We start from the raw sequence: 9,683 nt of genomic DNA on the forward strand, positions 1-9,683 counted from the left end.
TTTAATTAAGAAATGCAGTAGAAAGGAATAATTGCAAATATATTTTCCACTCCTATCACCTTGCGTGGTGGTCCCAGTCTGGATTGAAGCCTTCCATGCTTCCTTGTAAGGAATGGAAGAATGTGACTTATGTGACAAATATTTGAAAATAATGTGTATCTTAGTAACAAATGTAAGTTTTTCTTTGCATGAAAAAGTTTCATTTCTTTGGAAGAAATGAATGAATAGAGCTCTCTCCAATACATATGATTATGTAAGAAAAAAAATTGACATCACCCTAGTCTTTATTCAATTTGCTCTCAAGTTTTCTTCAATTATTGTATGTTCTGAAATATGCCTATTCATTCTGCAATATGTTCATCACCAGGTTCACTCATTCAGTACTCTTTTCCTTCTCAAAACAAAAATTACAGAGCCTTCATTCACTTCAAAGAATACTAAATAACATCCTTTGTCCTCTCCAGTGATTTCGAAATGAAAAGTTCCGGTACAAAATAATAACACCATGTGAACAAGACAGCAATCACCATTCTGAAGGCAAAGAAATTTACTTTTTCATATCCTGACCTTCTCCAAAAGGTAGAATTCCTTCCCATGTACTGTTTAGATATGCATTTTAAGAGACGGAATAGTGGTTTTCATACAATTCAGATTACCTGTAGAGAACAGGACATGATGATCAGAGGGCATTATTTCCTAGTGCATTGTGTAACTATTTAATAGGAGGCAGGTATTTGAAATGATAGTTAAATCCTTTCAGATTTTTTGTTTTCCATGTGTCTATTTAAGCTTCAGTCACGTACACTCCCTTCAAACCTCTGCGAAGTAGCTTTTCCTTCCATCCTTGGAAAGAAATTGGATCTGAAATAAAGGACAACAAAATGTTCATCATTTGTCAAATTATCCCAGTTTTGCTCTTTACTTTCTGAATGTAGAATTTTGAATAATAATCTGATGTTACAGACACTGAATGTGAAATATCTACCTCAAAACCTACATGCTTTTGACATTATTGGGAGGCATATCTTTGATTGCCTAATAAGCTTCAAAAATGAATAATATTCATTAATTGTCATATACTAATCTCCATAAGCTGGTACATACTAATTATCTCTTAAATGCAATTGGATAATTTTTCCCCATCTGGTATGCACATGGAAATGGGTACATTCTTTCTGGAGTGCATACACTTTGTTCACAAGTGAACCTCTCTATACACAGTGTAGTGAGTGATATGTGATTTCCATAATCATATTTCAGCAGTAATTTTGGGAAATGTGTTTGACATACGTTTTAAGACTGCATCTGCCACATTTCTATCTGCTTTCTGTCTTTAGATACAAAGCATGCTATAGAACTAGACAGAAATATACACAATATTTTAGAAGATATTTGTATGTATAGCAGAAGGCAAGGTTCTTCAAACCACAACCAACTTGTCTAATTGTCTGATAAGAGCTTGGGAAACAAACACTTTTGTCAGAGTGAAAGGAAATCCAGTCTTTAATATTATATAGAACATCTAATTCAGCACTAGACTATTGAGAAAGGCTATTGGTTATTTTTATTTTCTGTAAAACAGCAGTTTGATGTCTATATCCACAGAATTCACTGATATACACAGAATTCACTGAAGATCAAACTGAATGACAGCTGATAACATAGCCAAGCCCATTCCCCAGCAACTTCATCTCTCTATATATATTAAAGTTAGCATGTTTATCTTCTGACTATCTATTTGTTTGGACCACAAAGACTATTGCTGTGTGAAGTGCCCTCTGTGATGTCACTGGGAAAGAAAGAAAGATGAGATGTGTATGAAGAAAATGGAGGAAGGAAGGAAGGAAGGAAGGAAGGAAGGAAGGAAAAAGCCACAAACAGAGACTGTCCATCCTTACCAGGGTGTTGTCATGAAGACATTTCAATTTAGGCCTCTCAGAGCTGGAGAAGGGAGAAGGTTAGTGGGCAGCCAACGATATGCGGGCAACACTGGGTATAAATGCCAGTTGAGAATAAAGTTATAAAGGACTAATATCATATTGACCTTGCACATTATTTTTTCTAAAAATGTGTCTTTTTATATAACTATAATAATACAATTTCTCTATGCATATGTGCAGGTAATTGTTGTAGCCCAGCCTCCATCTGAGCTGTCAGGTGAGCCTGAGGTTGGCCTCATTCAGCCTGTGATTGTCCCTGCACCTGCCTCATCAGAGATGAAGCCAGAGTTTGTCCCGCCACCGGCCTGCCCATAGGACTTTGGCTTTGGGCCTGAGATGCAACCAGAGTTTGTCCCAGTAGATTCTGGGACCAGAGACAGAAGGGTTGCAAGTAAGCATTTTGAACCACATTCCTCAAAACAGTCAAGGTCAGATCTGGTGCCAGATGGACATTCTAGTTTGAATGCTGGAAGTAATAAGGTGGAGAGGGATAATGAGCTTGACCGGAGGATAACTCAGTTGAGAAAAGAAAGGGAGTACGTTAGGAGTAGACATTTGCTTTTGAAATGAAATAATGAGCAACTTCTCACAGAAAAGGACCTTGAATTTCCCTTAAGAAGGGTTGCTTTCTCTGACACAGTCAGAGGTGGTAACTTTGCTAATCCAAGAGAGGAAGATCTTTGCTTCGTGTTCCTGTGTACTCCTGCAGCCTTGTATCTTGATTCAAGTTCCAGCCTTGCTTGTTCCTGTGTATCCACTTGAATGTTCCAGTACTTTTGCAGTTTGGATTTCTGTTTCAGCCAAGACCCTTGCTTTGAGTTTCAACATTGACTCCGTACCTTGGACTAGCTTGATGTTTGTTCCTGCATTCCAGTTTTGCTTCTTGTGTCTCCAGCTTGACTCATGCCTTGGATCACTCCTTGTAACCTTGTTCAGACTATTTGTGACACTTTTCTTGGGACTGACTTTGATATCCGGTTTGGACTATGTTCTTTGAGTGATTTTTAAAGACTTTTGCTTCAGGATTTTCAAGTACTTTGTTCTTGTGATCTCAAACCATTTTATTGACTTGGAACTTTGATTTGCTATTGCTTACATATAATCTTCAATAAACAGCTTGCTTGCTTATATTCTGGGCTCCAATGTGGTTTTGAGGTACCTACGCAGCCTAGGGGTACAACAGTAATATCAAATATTCAACCATAAGTATGACAGCTTTGAGGATAGCATTGCTAATTCATTGTTAAAAAGTTCTATTCAGTTAGTATATTAGGTTAAAAATACAATTGTGACCCCTGTATCCATGGGGAATACATTCACATACTTTGCATGGATGTGAAAAACCATGGATAATACTGAACCCCATTGAAGTGAAAGACTTCTGGCCCAGCACTACCATTTAGTCACACTGGGGATCAAGCAAATTCCCAGAGATTACATATTTTGTTGAGTGTGGATAAATGAAACCATGGCTACTGGTCCTATGGATATAAGTGCAGTTCCTATGGAGCTGTGCTTATTAGAATCATGAACTGGTAACAAAGGGGTTATTTCAGTTTCATATGCTCACTTAAAATAAACCTACAAAAGATGTTGAGGAATCATTATTTATTATTTGAAACTTCCAGAATGTTAACAAGGAAGTCCATGTCCCTTTAAATATATTAGACATACAGTAGAGTTTCACTTATCCAACATGAATGGGCCGGCAGAATGTTGGATAATAAAGAGGAATTAAGGAAAAGTCTATTAAACACCAATTTACGTTATGATTTTACAAATTAAGTAACAAAACATCATGTTTTACAACAAATTGACAGAAGAAAGCAGTTCAATACACGGTAACGTTATGTAGTAATTACTGTATTTATGAATTTAGCACCAAAACATCACAATGTATTGAAAACATTGACTACAAAAACATTGACTACTAAAAGGCAAACTGCGTTGGATAATACAGAACGTTGGATAAGCAGAGGTTGGATAAGCGAGACTCTACTATATTCCTTCTTCCCATCTGTTCAAATTTTAAATTCCTTATGTCAATTTATACATAAAAGTCAGTTAGTTAGTGTTAGAGTTCCAGCCACTGATCAGCATTTACATAAAGGTTGTATATCAGCCATATGCCATACTGCAGATGTGAAAAATATTCATTAAGATTTGCATCCTTGATGAAAAAAAGGATGTCTCAAGATTTATTTCACTCTGCCAATGAAAAGGAAGACATTTGGGATTGTGTAGGGGAGAATACTGCAGACACAGACAGCAGCCAGGAAATCAGAAGATGTTTACATCTTGGGAGGAGCCCCCAATGCTGTAGTGTGTTAAACCACTGAGCTGCTGAATTTGCTGACCAAAAGGTCAGCGGTTCAAATCCAGGGAGTGGAGTAAGCTCCCACTGTCAGCTCCAGCTTCTGCCAACCTAGCAATTTGAAAACATGTAAATGTGAGTAGATCAATAGGTACCGCTCCGGCGGGAAGGTAACAGCATTCCTTGCAATCATGCAGCCACATGACCTCAGAGGTGCCTATGGACAATGCCAGCTTGTTGGCTTAGAAATGGAGATGAGCACCAACCCCCAGAGTCAGACACGGCAAGACTTAACGTCAGGAGAAAACCTTTACCTAACCTTACTTCTTGGGAGGAGAGCAAAGACCAATCTTGATAAAATAGTGAAAAATAGAGACATCACACTGGCAACGAACATCCACATAGTTAAAGCAATGGTATTCCCCTTAGTAACCTATGGATGAGAGAGCTGAACCTTAAGGAAGGCTGAGTAAAGGAAGATAGACGCTTTTGAACTGTGGTGTTGGAGGAAAATCCTAAGAGTGCCTTTGACCGCAAGAAGATCCAACCAGTCCATACTGGTCCATGTGGTCACAAAGAGTCGGAAGCGAATGAACAAATGAACAACAAAAGGAGAGAATACATTGGTACAAAGTTACATGCTGGTTTTTTTTTAGTGAACACTAGGGTTGTCCAAATATTCGTTATGTTTCTCGTTTCGTAATTATTTCGGATTGTTCTCGTTTTTTTAAACAAGTATTGAAACGTTTTCCCTGGGCGCAACTGGCAATGTAATTCGAACCATCGTTGGCCCATTCTCTAATTGTTTCTTAAAATTTTCGTTAATTTTTTTCCTTCCAAAATTTTTTTTAAAATATTTTTTAAAAATTATTATTATTATTTTTTATTTCTGCAACCTAACATGAATGGGAGCCTAGCGCAGCCTAACATGGCCGCTCCCTGGCCAATCAGAGTCTTCCACGATGGCTGCCAAAGGTGGGGGCTAGCGTCCTCCGTGTCCACGTGGAGGATCTCTATAAAAATCCCCAACCGCAGCCGACCCAAGCCATTCTGGGTTGGGATACCGAGGAGAGAGGGTGTTTGGCACACGCTGGGAAGCTGCTGCTTGCTTGTTTGGGGGAGAGAGGGCTAACTGGGGGTAGAGTGTTTCTGTTGTTGCTGGTTCGATATTGTGTTTTTTTTGGGGAAAATTGGCTGGGGGCTTGGGGCAGAGTCCTTGCTGTGGCTGGCTTTAGGGAACTTTTTTTTCCAAAGGACGTCTGTGTCCCTGCTAGTGCTGAGCTTGGGGTGCTTTCCATCTACTCCTGAGGGAGACCTTTTGCCTTTCTGTTTTCTTTTTTGGAATTTAGCAATCACCACATCAGCCCTTCTTTGCAATCCTGAAAGGGGGGGGGGGCTTTAAAATAATAGTTTCCAAAGGACGTCTGCATTCCTGCAAGTGCATTGCTTCCCTCCCGCTCAGTTTGTAATCCCAAGCCCCCGGGCTGAGTGTTATTGCAGCAATCACAAAGACACACATTGTTTTCAAACCTAAAGGGTACATTGGAAGAAATAGTTTCCAAAGGACGTCTGCATTCCTGCAAGTGCATTGCTTCCCACCCTGCTCCATTTGTAATCCCAAGCCCCCGGGCTGAGTGTTATTGCAGCAATCACAAAGACACACATTGTTTTCAAACCTAAAGGGTACATTGGAAGAAATAGTTTCCAAAGGACGTGGGGCACCCGCCAAGGCATTGCTTCCCTCACGCTCCATTTCTATTCCCAAGCCTTGGGCTGAGTTTTATTTCTGCAATCACAAAGTCAGACATTGATTTGATTCAATAGAGGGTCCACAGCAATTTATAGTTTCCAAAGGACGTTGCCAATCCTGTCAAGGCATTGCTTGGCGTGTGCTGCATTTCTAATCCAAAGTCTACACAAGTAGAAGAGGGACTTTTACAGTGATAAGAACCCAATTGAACAGGAAATAAGGCTTTCAAACCAGGAACAGGTTTCTTCAAATATTGAAAAATAGTGTATTATAAAAAGTTATGAAAATTCGCCAAAAATCATAGGAGACATGAAACATTCTGCAATTTGTTGAGCAAAGAGTGTGGAATGTGTTCTCCCACTGTACCAAATTTGATAAGAATAGCTCAAGAAATGAGGGCAGGAGACCCCCAGAAAAGTCCCCCCTGGTTTCCTGTTTTTTGGCGATTGCGCATGCGCGTCCGCCATTTTAGAAACATTTTAGAAACATTACGAATTTTCGGAAATATCCAAAAATTTTGGGTGAAAAATTAAGAAATAATTTCTATATCGAAGAGCCGGCACCCCCTACTTTAGAAACGAGAATTGAAACATTTTTTCCATCGATCGGACAAGCCTAGTGAACACACTTTTTGGGAGGGGTTTTTTCTGAACAAAAAGTTTTTTCTCCACCAAAACACATTTTCTCTTTCCAGGAAATTGTATTTGTACCAACTACATACATTCTTGTAAATTGTTTATATGTATGAAAACTACACATTGTCTTTGCTGTTATTGCATAGAGAAGGAGCCAGACTAACCTCACTGGGAAGAGAGTTTCAGAACCTGGCAGCAGTCGATAATTTCTACAAAATTTTTGATTTTTGCAGAAATAGTACACTGTATATTTCACAGAAATATTACTTTTTGCACAAGAAACAAATTTCCTCCACAGAAAAATTATACACCAAAAAATTTATAGAATTAAGTCCTGAAATATGAATAGCACTTGAAAATTGCACAGACACTGTTGTATTTTTGCACAGCAAGGAGAAAAAACTCACTTAATTTTTTATTTATTTCTTGCATATAGGAATGAAATATCAAAAGTACATTCCTAATTCTTGGTAGATAATTTGTCAATTTTCCAGACATCAATTTTTTTCAATAAGTGTCATTATTTGGTGTTTGGCAGCACATGAGTATAACCAAGGAGGATTTTGTTCCAACTCACTTTGAGATCCATTGAAACACCAGCAAAACTAGAACAAGGGAAGTTATATTCAGAAGGAATTAGTAGTAGTTCTGAGACCCCTCAAAGGAGTAAGTTACTGTTATAGTTACTAGAGTTGTGCATTTTTCTCATTAGTCCTTGTAAGTCATATCAAATTTGTTAAGTTCATACTTAAGAGGTGATTTCCGACACAGGAGCATGGCCCGTGTCAAAAACCTAAGAATTGAAACTTACCCAATACTTTTTTGTTTGCATTTTGTAAATCTCAGAAGTGTCCCAAAGTTAGTTTTATTTTCAGTGCAAGGAAGCAAAGTCCAAAAGGCTGTCTTTCCTCTTTAAATTAATGGCATATCACCATTAAGAGAGGGAAGCAGCAGGGAGAAAGCAGAGTTCGCTGTGAAAGAAAGCACAGAACTCTGCAAAATGTTGTCCTTTGACAGAGAATGCAAAAGGCCCTGCCTTAAACTACATTGGCCAGAATTCTGTTCACAACAGAAAGCCCCAATCAAGAGAGGAGAGATGTTTGTTTCTTTGTAGCAGCAGCCAACCAGGGTTTCAATGAATGGTTGAATCTGCAAAGAGGAGGACTGGCTGATACTTCTAGTAGTAATAATATAATAATTATTTAAATCAGTGCTAGGTGGAATAAATCTCTAAATTGACTGCTCTTGGGGGTCCCTTCCAACTCAATAGGGGAAGCATATTACTTAGAGGCTGAATGATCATCTGTCAGGAGAGTTTTGATGGTGCCCTTCTGCCTGGAAGAAGCGAGTTAGACTAGATGGCCCTTGAGGGTCTTCTCCAACTCTAGGATTCTATGAAAATGTAGAATTGGTTAATATTGGTTTCTCTTGGTTAATATATGAGAGACATTCAATGAGATAGCTATTGTGGCTTTTAAAAAATGTTTTTGTCAAACCTTTACAAAATTCCCAAAAATCAGTAATGTATGAATATTCCTGAAATTTGGAGGAATGTTTCCCCGTTATCCTGTGTCATTGTATAGAAAATTCAAAAAGATAGCTCTTGTAGTTTCTTTTAAAAAATGTTGTTTATAAATACTTAGAAAATTCCCTAAAAATCCATAGGTAAGCTAAACATTCTGAAACTTGGTGGACTAACAGTGGTAAATGTGTTCCACTGTTGTAGCAGGTTTCACCCAAATAGCTGAGGGAAAAAGGAGCCCCTGACGTTTTCCCACTTGCGCAATTACTATAACAAAAAAGTAACAAAATTTCATTATTCTCATTATAGTAACAAAATTTTAACTAATTATATTTTAGAAACACTTTAGAACTGAAACGCCAGTGCCCTCTAATTTTGTAATTATGACTTTTGAAACATTTTTTATCGATCGCAGATGCCTAATAAAAACTACTTCTTTATTTTTGTGGTGGTCAAAATGTTAGAAATATTACTTTTTAGTGTTTTTAAGGTCTTTAATATAAAATACATGCTTTACCCATCTTCCCTGTGTCCTAAATACTTGCAACTAATCAAATGTTTCAGCTTGAGTCAGCACTTGAACTATGTTATTTTCTTCCAATGCCATTTAACTATAAAAGTGACTTGCACTTTTGCATTTCATTATGAAAGGAATAAAATGATCCATCTCTAAGTTACAGTTATATTATAATGTTTTTCATAATTGGTTATTGAAAAATAAATTAAACATGTATAGCTAGATGTTTTGGAACTAGCTCTGAGCAGTGCCACTTAAGGTAGGCAGAAAACAAGCTTGGGAATGTGCTTTCTAATTGCATTTTTTCCCATAGACAATATTTTAACTTCTTTTCATTCTTTCCTCCTCGGACTCCCATGGGCTGAAAGGTCCAGCTGAAACATTTGTTCCATTAATATAGATTTTGCAATTATGCAAGTTGTTCTTGTGCTGAAGTGAAACGTCTTTTATGGCCTGATAATTTGTTCTGGCTTCCTGAGTCTGCTATTATACATTCATAGAAATAAGAGATAGAGAAGAGATGTTTTATGTAGGCAACTTTCCTCCATCAGTACAAGAAATCCAAAATGAAAGTTTGGATTTTAATTATGGTATAATGAAAAAATTAGTCCCTCAAAATATTCAAAACATATGGGATCAAATAATAGTCCATCCCTAAATAGTAAATGCATAAGAACAGAAAAGCTAGCTAAGTGTCTACATGACTTCTAAACTGTCCTGCATATGAATGTGGGCATCTTCAATTCAATTTCCAATTGTATTACACGATTTCATCTCTTAAGAAAAGCCATTCTGAAATACATTCTTTCCTCCTAGTTACTCCTGAGGATCCAAGTGTGTAATGATTTCCGCTTTTCATTTGCATGATTTGAAAATCTAAAGAAGACCATTGTCCCCTTCAGGCTCACACTGTTTTCATGACTATACATAGCCCATTTTTCTGTACATATTCCACAATCTTTTTTCATTAGCTCCAGTTCTCCTACTCAATGGGGGAGGCTACTG

General features: G+C 37.7%; 1 long non-coding RNA gene across 1 annotated transcript; it reads left to right on the top strand.

Moving 5' to 3' along the window:
- The first annotated feature begins 322 nt into the window (after positions 1-322).
- Positions 323-3,070, top strand: LOC134292539 (uncharacterized). The gene is made up of 2 exons (XR_009999783.1): positions 323-579; positions 2,121-3,070. It is a non-coding gene; the product is annotated as an uncharacterized LOC134292539 (long non-coding RNA).
- The last annotated feature ends 6,613 nt before the right edge of the window (positions 3,071-9,683 follow it).

The sequence above is a fragment of the Anolis carolinensis genome, chromosome 1, assembly GCF_035594765.1.
Source record: "Anolis carolinensis isolate JA03-04 chromosome 1, rAnoCar3.1.pri, whole genome shotgun sequence".
Taxonomy (NCBI): domain Eukaryota; kingdom Metazoa; phylum Chordata; class Lepidosauria; order Squamata; family Dactyloidae; genus Anolis; species Anolis carolinensis.